Here is an 8,876-nt window from a genome sequence, read left to right on the forward strand (position 1 = left end):
ATGTGAGATATTAGTTCCCAGACCAGGGATCAAACCCAGGCTGCAGTGGTGAGAGTGCCAAGTCCTATACCACTAGACCATGGAGGAACTCTCTACCTACTATTTTTTAATCACTCCTTTCCTTGACATCTCCATGGCCATTGCACTAATTCAGGCTTTGAATCTCTCCGGATAGTGTACTACTTTCCTACATGATCTCTGGATCATGTACTACTCATTGCCTCTATTCCCTACACAGGAGGGAAGGGGATCTCATAAGCTGGAACCTAATCTTGTTTGGATCATAAATTCCTGGACTGTTTTCCTGAAACAGTAGGCATTAAATGGCTTTTGAAGAGTTTTTACAATTTGGTTCTAACCCATCTTATATCCAGTTACTTCTTATATCACATTTAAGTTACAACTGGTCTCTGAATATGTGAATCTCCTGTAAGCCTCTCTGCATTTCTCTATTTTGTCAGCACTATCTAGAATGCTCTTCTTTCTTCCCTCGTTTTGGCAAACCACTATTGATCTTTAAGATTCAACATACTTTGCCAAATCCAGTTCTCTCAAGCAGATTAAATTCTGCCAAGCCCTTCTCTGAACCATCACACAACTTTGTATACCCTTCTGTTGGAGGAAGAGAAAGAAAGAAACACAAGCCCTATGCTAAGTGCTTGATGACATTAATCTTTATATGAGCCCTGGGCTCCAAGAAAGCAGCCACAGTTGAAAAATTCCCTCACTCTTTCATATTCTAAAAATGAAGCTAATTGTAAAGGACCACATTGCCCTGGCATATTCTGAGATAAGACCCTTTCCAAACTTCCTCATGTCTCCCATAGACATATGATGACTCCTGTGTTTATCTGCCTCTATGAAACCCTAAATTTACTTTCTTTTCTTTAAGCCTTCTCCATATGGCTATACCCTGAATAAATTCACCTTCTTAATTGTCCCATGCATTTTATCTTTCACATGGTCTTCACGATTCTACAAAGTTGGTTTTATTCCCATCAGTTTACAGATGAGAAACCTAAAGCTCAGCTGCATGGCCTAAGATGGTACTATCAAGAAAGGAGGGAAAAAATAAAATAAAATAAAAAGAAGGGAGGGAGATGCAATTAATTCCCTCCCAGGTCTGTTGTGGCCCTGAAGTCCAGGCTTTCCATAACATCAGACATATTTACGTGTTTACAGATCTGCTTCAGACCATGAAAGCTTCAAAAGCACAGAAATCCAGGGCTCCAATTAACCTTAATGCTTGTTTGCTGAATGAATTCCTGAGTAAATCACATCAACTCTTACCAAGGTAGTATTGCTGTTTATCTAAAAAAATAATAATAAATAATCCTCTTTTTGATAAGTAGGAAAAACAGTAAAAGGCTGGAGTTCCTGCTGTGGCTCAGCAGGTTAAGGACCCACTCTGTTGTCTCTGTGAGGATTCAGGTTTGATCCCTGGCCTCACTCAGGGGGGTAAAAATCTGGCATTGCCTCAAGCTATTGCCTTGGCCTCAGCTGCAGCTCCAATTCATCCACTAGCCTGGGTACGTCCTGATGCCTCAGGTGCAGCAGTAAAAAAGAAAAAGAAAAAAAAACAGAGTGAAAGGCTAAAATTCTGAGCCAAAGGAGAATTCACATTTTAAGTGGAGAAGACAGTGCCTTATCCATAGAAATTGAACCTTCTGAGGAATTTCAGGCCTGGGGGGAAGAGGGCAGTAGGACTAATATCCCTTCCAATACCTCCAGCCTTTTTTTCCCTTTTTTTCTCTTTTAGGGCTGCACCTGTGTCATATGGAAGTTCTCAGGCTAGGGATCAAATTGGAGCTACAGCTGCTGGCCTATGCCACAATCACAGCAATGCGGGATCTGAGCCACATCTGCAACCTACACTACAGCTTGGGGCAATGCAGGATACTTAACCCACTGAGCAAAGCCAGGGATTGAACCCACATCCTAATGGATACTAGTTGGGTTATTAACCTGCTGAGCCATTATGGGAACTCCAAAAACCTCTAGCCTTGTAAAACTATAGTTTATAGAATTGGCAGAATTTCCTCAGAGAAGTAGACAACCAACCCCACTTGAGAATGGAAATTCATCATTGTCCACTGTGTCACATTTATTCTATTCAACAATATTCAGAATCAGGTATTGGGAGGTAATAGCCAGAAAACACAGCTCAAATTAACTGCCTGCTTCTATTTTAGGATCCTCCCAATGGAGGGGACCCCATAATAAATCTTAATCCAGTCCCCTGTCTAAATAGATTGTTTCTCAGTCAAATGGGAACCTATTCCTGCTTAAGGATTGATTTTATACCCTGGCAATGCTCACAGTAAGAAGGTGTTATTTGTATCTAGCCTCCATCTTTTGTACTGCAGTAATAACACTACTTCTTCCAGCTTTCTGCCAAAATACTGGACAGCCTTACAGATTCAGAGTTCCCACTTAATCTACCTAGACAGGGCCTCTGCTCCAATTCTTAGACTGTGTATTTCTCCTTAATATAGCCAGACACACCTCTACTATTAGCATGAAAGTTTAGCTTGGAGCAATGCAAACTGGCTGAGAGAGGAAGCCATCCCTTTTAGGGGTCTATTAGCATTTTTCTAAGGCATTACATTTTGAACATTTCTGGATCCAGACCTACTGTAAGAAATACATTTCATTTCATGACTCATTTCACACTTATATATGTATAACTGAAGCAAAATTTCCAAAAACAATTCTCACCCTTACTATATAACAATTCAATATTATTTAGTTTCTTTTTACAAAAAAAAAAAAAAACTAGTCATCACGGTCATGTGAAAGGATCAAGGACACACACCACTAATACCTGAGAACCAAAATCTTCTATTCCCATACTTAGCCTGGACACTGAAAACTGAAATTACACTTTACTGTCTACACTAACTTGATTTTGCTATTCTACCATCTTCATTAGCATGACTTTACCTTTCCTTGATCCATTCCCCCAACCCTGGGCAAATGGTCATTACTAGACCATCCCCCAAATCACAACTAACTCTTGAATAGACTACAACAGAGAATTTGAAATGCTCTAAGATTCTTTAAATCCTTTACCTCAAATTCCTTCTCTTACTGTTTGCATCAATCCTGGACTGTTATATAATGATCCTTACTTAATTATAATTCAGTCCCTTCACTGAAAGATCTACCTCAAACCAAACTTTTATTTCTTTAGTTCTAGCTTGCCTTCCCTCCCTCTGAGACAACTTCGGTGAAGCTTTGCAGAAGTGGAGTTTCCTTCTCCCCTGCAAGCAATAAACTCACTTTGGTCTTATCAACAGGCCGTATTGGTAATATTTGTAAAGCCAGCTTTTGATATGTCACAAGGTACAGATCAACATGGGGCTTGTTGGGGGAAAACTTACAAGTAAGGCAAGAAGTAGTAGAGCACACAGTCTCCCAACATCTCCTTGTTCCATGGCATAGGCCATTCACCGAAGTTCTGTATGTACAAAGGCCAAAGTCCTAGCAACAAGGGTTCTGCTTGGATTTCATGCTGAATGTGCCACTGTGAGCACTCCAAAAAACTTAATTTCTGCCTCTACACTGGGGAAAGGGGCTAAGATGACACTAAGTTTCATTAAGTAACTAGAAATGTACCAATGATCTCCCATATCAGGAACAATGCTAGGGAGTGTGCATGCCCAGGGCCAAGGTTAATATACAAAGGGACCCCTCAGAAGAGCCTAGTCAGCCAGGAATGCTGACATTAACTAAAGGCTTTGTCTTTCTGCAACTGGTTTATTACAGCATAGCCAAGCTCTCAGCTAAACTACTAAGGGGAAGGAAATGAGGCGCCAAGCCTATGTAGAGCTGTCTTTCATCAATCATCCCAGAATTGATTTCACAAATGACTACTGAGTGGTAAACTTCAGTTAAAAAAACAAAGAAACAACAACACTGTTTAGCAAAAAACAAAATTGATACACAGACATTTCTTACATTTCTATATACTGACAATGAAAGGTCAGAAAGCAAAATTAGGGAAACAATCCCATTTGCTATCACATCAAAAAGAATAGAATACCTAAGAATAAACCTACCTACAGAGTAAAAAGGGGGAGTTCCTACTGTGGCTCAGTGGTAATGAATCTGATAAGTATCCTTGAGGACGCAGGTTCAATCCTTGGCCTCATTCAGTGGGTTAAGGATCTGGCATTTCTGTGAGCTATGGTGTAGGTTGCAGATGTGGCTCAGTTCTGGTGTGGCTATGGCTGTGGCATAGGCTGGCAGCTGCAGCTCTGATTGGACCCCTATCCTGGGAACTTCCATATGCCACAGGTACAGCCCTAGAAAGCACACACACACACAAAAAAAGAAAAGTCAAAAAGACCTATACTCTAAACTGCAAGACACTGATAAAAGAAATTAAAGATGACATAAACAGATGGAAAGATATACTATGCTCTTGGATTGGAAGAATCAATATTGTTAAAATAACTAAACTAACCAAGGCAATCTACAGATTCAATGCAATCCCAATCAAAGGACCCCAAATAGCTAAAACAACCTTGACAAAAAAATGGAACTGGAGGAATCAGGCTCCCTGACTTCAGACCACACTACAAAACTACAATCATCCAAACGCTATGGCACTGTCATAAAAACAAAAATATAGATCAGTGGAACTGCATAGAAAGCCCAGAAATAAATCCATGTATCTATAGCCAATTAATCTATGACAAAGGAAGCAAGACAATACAATGTAGAAAAGCTGTCTCTTCAATAAGTGGTGCTGGAAAAACTGTACTTAAACAATGAAATTAGAATATTCCCTAACATGATACACAAAAATAAACTCAAAATGGATTCAGAACCTTAATGTAAGGCCAGATACTATAAAACTCCTAAAAGAAAACATAGGCAGAACACCCTTTGACATAAATTGCAGTAATATCTTGTTCAATCCACCTCCTGGAGTAATGAAGATTAAAAAAATAATAAACCAATGAGACCTAATTAAACTTAAAAGCTTTTGCACATCAAAGAAACCATAAACAAAATGAAAACACAACTCTCAGAATGGGAGAAAATCTTTGCAAATGAAGAAAACAAGAGATTAATCCCCAAAGAATACAAAAAAGCATGGAACTTTATATCAAAAAATACACAACCCAATCAAAAAATAGGCAGAATAGTATTACATTGTGTATATATACCACATCTTCTTAATCCAAACATTTGTCGATGGACATTTGGGTTGTTTCCAAGTCTTGGCTATTGTGAATGGTGCTGCAATGAACACACGGGTGCATGTGTCTTTTGCAAGGAAAGTTTTGTCCAGATATATGTCAAAGAGTGGGGTTGATGGTAGTTCTACGTATAGATTTATAAGGTACCTCCATACTGTTCTCCATAGTGGCTGTACCACCTTACATTCCCAACAATAGTGCAGGAGGGTTCCCTTTTCTCCACACCCCCTCCAGCATTTGTTACTTGTGGACTTATTAATGATGGCCATTCTAACTGGTGTGAGGTGGTATCTCATGGTAGTTTTGATTTGAATTCCTCTAATAATCAGTGATGTTGAGCATTGTTTCAAAATAATGTCATTTGCAGCAACACGGATGGAACTAAAGACTATCATACTGAGTGAAGTAAGTCAGAAACAGGAAGACAAATACCATATGATATCACTTATAACTGGAATCTAATATATGGCACAAATGAACCTTTCCACAGAAAAGAAAATCATGAACTTGGAGAATAGACTTGTGGTTGCCAAGAGGGAGGGGAGGTAGTGGGAAGGATGGGAGCTTGGGGTTAATAGATGCAGACTATTGCCTTTGGAATGGATTAGCAATGAGATCCTGCTGTGTAGCACTGGGAACTATGTCTAGTCATATGTGATGGAGCATGATAATATGAGAAAAAATAATGTATACATGTATGTGTAACTGGGTCACCATGCTGTACAGTAGGGGAAAAAAATAATGTATTGGAGAAATAAAAAAAAATGGGCAGAAGATCTACACAGACATTTCTCCAAAGAAATCAGACATAATTAGCGATGTTGAGCATCTTTTCATGTGTAACACATGAAAAGATGCTCAACATCGCTAATTATTAGAGAAATGGAAATCAAAACTACAATTAGGTACCACCTTACACCAGCCAGAATAACCATCACCAATAAGTCTACAAACAATAAATGCTGGAGAGGGTGTGGAGAAAAGAGAATCTTCCTACAATTTTTGTGGGAGAAGGAACCCTCCTCCTTCGCTATGGAGAACAGTATGGAGGTTCCTTAAAAAATTAAAAACAAATTACATATAATCCAACAATCCGACTTCTGGACAGAGAAAACCATAATTGGAAAAGATAGTGCACCACAATATTCATTGCAGTACTATTTTCAATAGTCAAGACATGAAGATTCTAAATGCCCATGGAAAGAGGAATGGATAAAGAAGATGTGTTACATATACACAGTGAATATTACTCAGCCATAAAAATTAATGAAATAATGCCATTTGTAGCAACGTGGTTGGACACATCTTTTCTAGGGCCACACTTGTGGCATATGGAGGTTCCCAGGCTAGGGGTCTAATCGGAGCTGCAGCTGCCACCCTACACCACAGCCACAGCAATGCAGGATCCGAGCCGCGTCTGCGACCTACACCACAGCTCATGGAAACACCAGGTCCTTAACCCACTGAGTAAGGCCAGGGATCGAACCCTCAACCTCATGGTTCCTAGTCAGATTTGTGAACAACTGAGCCACAAAGGAAACTCTGGGAAGATCCCTTTTCTAAGTCAGGTCTTAGGTCTTAACACTGCCTGGACTTTACATAATTTGGTGGATGGAAAAATGGCCTGAAAATGGGTCTAGTATTTTACAATTGGATCTTTACAGCCACAGTACTGAGGCTCCCTATGTTCAGGCCTTTCTGGCCCTTTATTAGACTCTCACTCTATGTGGCTCCTATAATCAAATGCCTGAGGAATCAAAAACTCTCCTAACATTCCAAAGGATCTCCTTCTAACTTCCTCCAACTATCAGAACTCTCAGTGGGGAGACTGAGCTTCCCCTACTCCAACCAGTAACTCTTATTATGTTCTTGAAATATAATAGCCTGTTTCGCCTGAGACTTTGGGCTTGTGTTAATTAGTAGAACTTCAAGACAAAAAAAAAAAAAAAAAAAAAAAAAGACAACGACTCAATCAAGTAAATTTAACTCATTCCAACTCTTATTTTTGGTTTTGCATTTTCCAGGTAAATTGCCATGGCAAGAGTGATTATAATCTCTATCTTTCCTTTTACATATTGTTTGTTGTTAAAAAGAGAGATCCTTGTCTAAAAAATTGGAAGAAAAATTATTGTTTTTCTCCTCCAGGAATCAGATTTTCTTCTTTGCATATATGTTTGCAGCTGTCTTGTTTGTACATGTGCCAGCTATGGGAAACTCAAATTAATTTCCTAAATGCAGCCTGTTGAGTTACATTCTCCAGAATTAGACTGCTTTCAATTATAAACCAATGAAATATTAATAAGATAGTGAGACATTGATTAATAAACAGAAAAACTAAAGGTATTTGGGAATATTGATGAATATGTTTGGTGCCACCCTGAGATATTCTATATAAAAAGCACATGTTTTAAAAATTATTGGTGTTCACCAATCTACAGAGTGCTGATATAAAAGAGAGTTCATGGTTGCTTGGAGAAAGTAGGATGTGTGTTTTGGACAAAAGGTATGAGGAATGGCATTGCATTTTCTTAAGGGAAAAAGAGAGTGATTATTGCCTTAGAGCTGGATGATTTTGAATAAAAAGGAATTAAAGGACAAAATGATAGGGATGTAGAAGGTTGCATAAGGTTTGTGAAAATGAAAAGGGAAGTTTGGGTGGATACGTGGGTTTTGTTGGGAGTGGGCCGAGGATTTTGATTTGGTCTCTCTGTTAAGACTTGGATTTGGCCTCTCTTTTAAGAAAACAAGATTTTCTTGGAATGCTGCCTTTGGTAATAGATCATATAAATTTCTTTGTTGTTAAGTGGTTTATGTTTGCTTTTAAAATTTTTGTTACTTTGGTTCAGTAAATAAGTTATTATTTCACAATGATCTATAATTCTATTTGACCAAATTTTTTAAAGTTTTTGATATTTTAATAAACTTCCCAAGTGTCAAATTCTAATTAAAGTTCTTCTGACTCCCAGGCCCTGAGGCATCTCAGAAAAATATTAAACTACCTGGGACCACTTTACAGATTAAATTACAAGAGGAACATTGTCAAATAAAAGATTATGGCATATGTAGATAAAGCTCATTCTGTTTCTATGAAAAAGTAACCCCTCATTGTTAGACTCGCCATCCTGATGTTCTTGTAACATGGCAAAGTCTAATCCAAATGCGAAAATTTAAAATTAATAAATAGCAACTGTGAATTAAAGTCATGACCATAGGAAATCCAAGACAGTCGCATGGTTTTCCCGGCTCCCTGGCAAAACTCATCTTTATTTGATGGGTTAAAGCTTTCCCTAGCTGTAGGGCTGATGCCCTCACAATGAAAGGAAATTGTTAGAGAATGTGTTTTCCAATTGGGGTATATTTTCTATAATCTCCTGTGATCTAGGCACCCACTTCATTGGACAAATCATACAAATCATTTTTGTTAACAAAAATTTAACAAACTTCTTGAAATTATCGCTGTCACTATCATCCTCAAGTCATCAAAGTCAACAAAAGTAATGGGAAAGCTAGACTCAAACAGAATAAAAACTAATTACATGGGATTAAATGAATGGCTAAATATGACTATAATTTTTATGAATTTTTGTCTAACAGATTAATGGCTTTTATTTTTATTTATTTATTTATTGGTCATTTTAGGGCCACACTCGTGACATATGGAGACTC

Source organism: Sus scrofa, chromosome X (assembly GCF_054392235.1).
Source record: "Sus scrofa isolate SSC_HxYL_T2T_F1_AM1 chromosome X, Sscrofa_HxYL_maternal_Yorkshire_Landrace_v2.0, whole genome shotgun sequence".
NCBI classification, from domain to species: Eukaryota; Metazoa; Chordata; class Mammalia; order Artiodactyla; family Suidae; genus Sus; species Sus scrofa.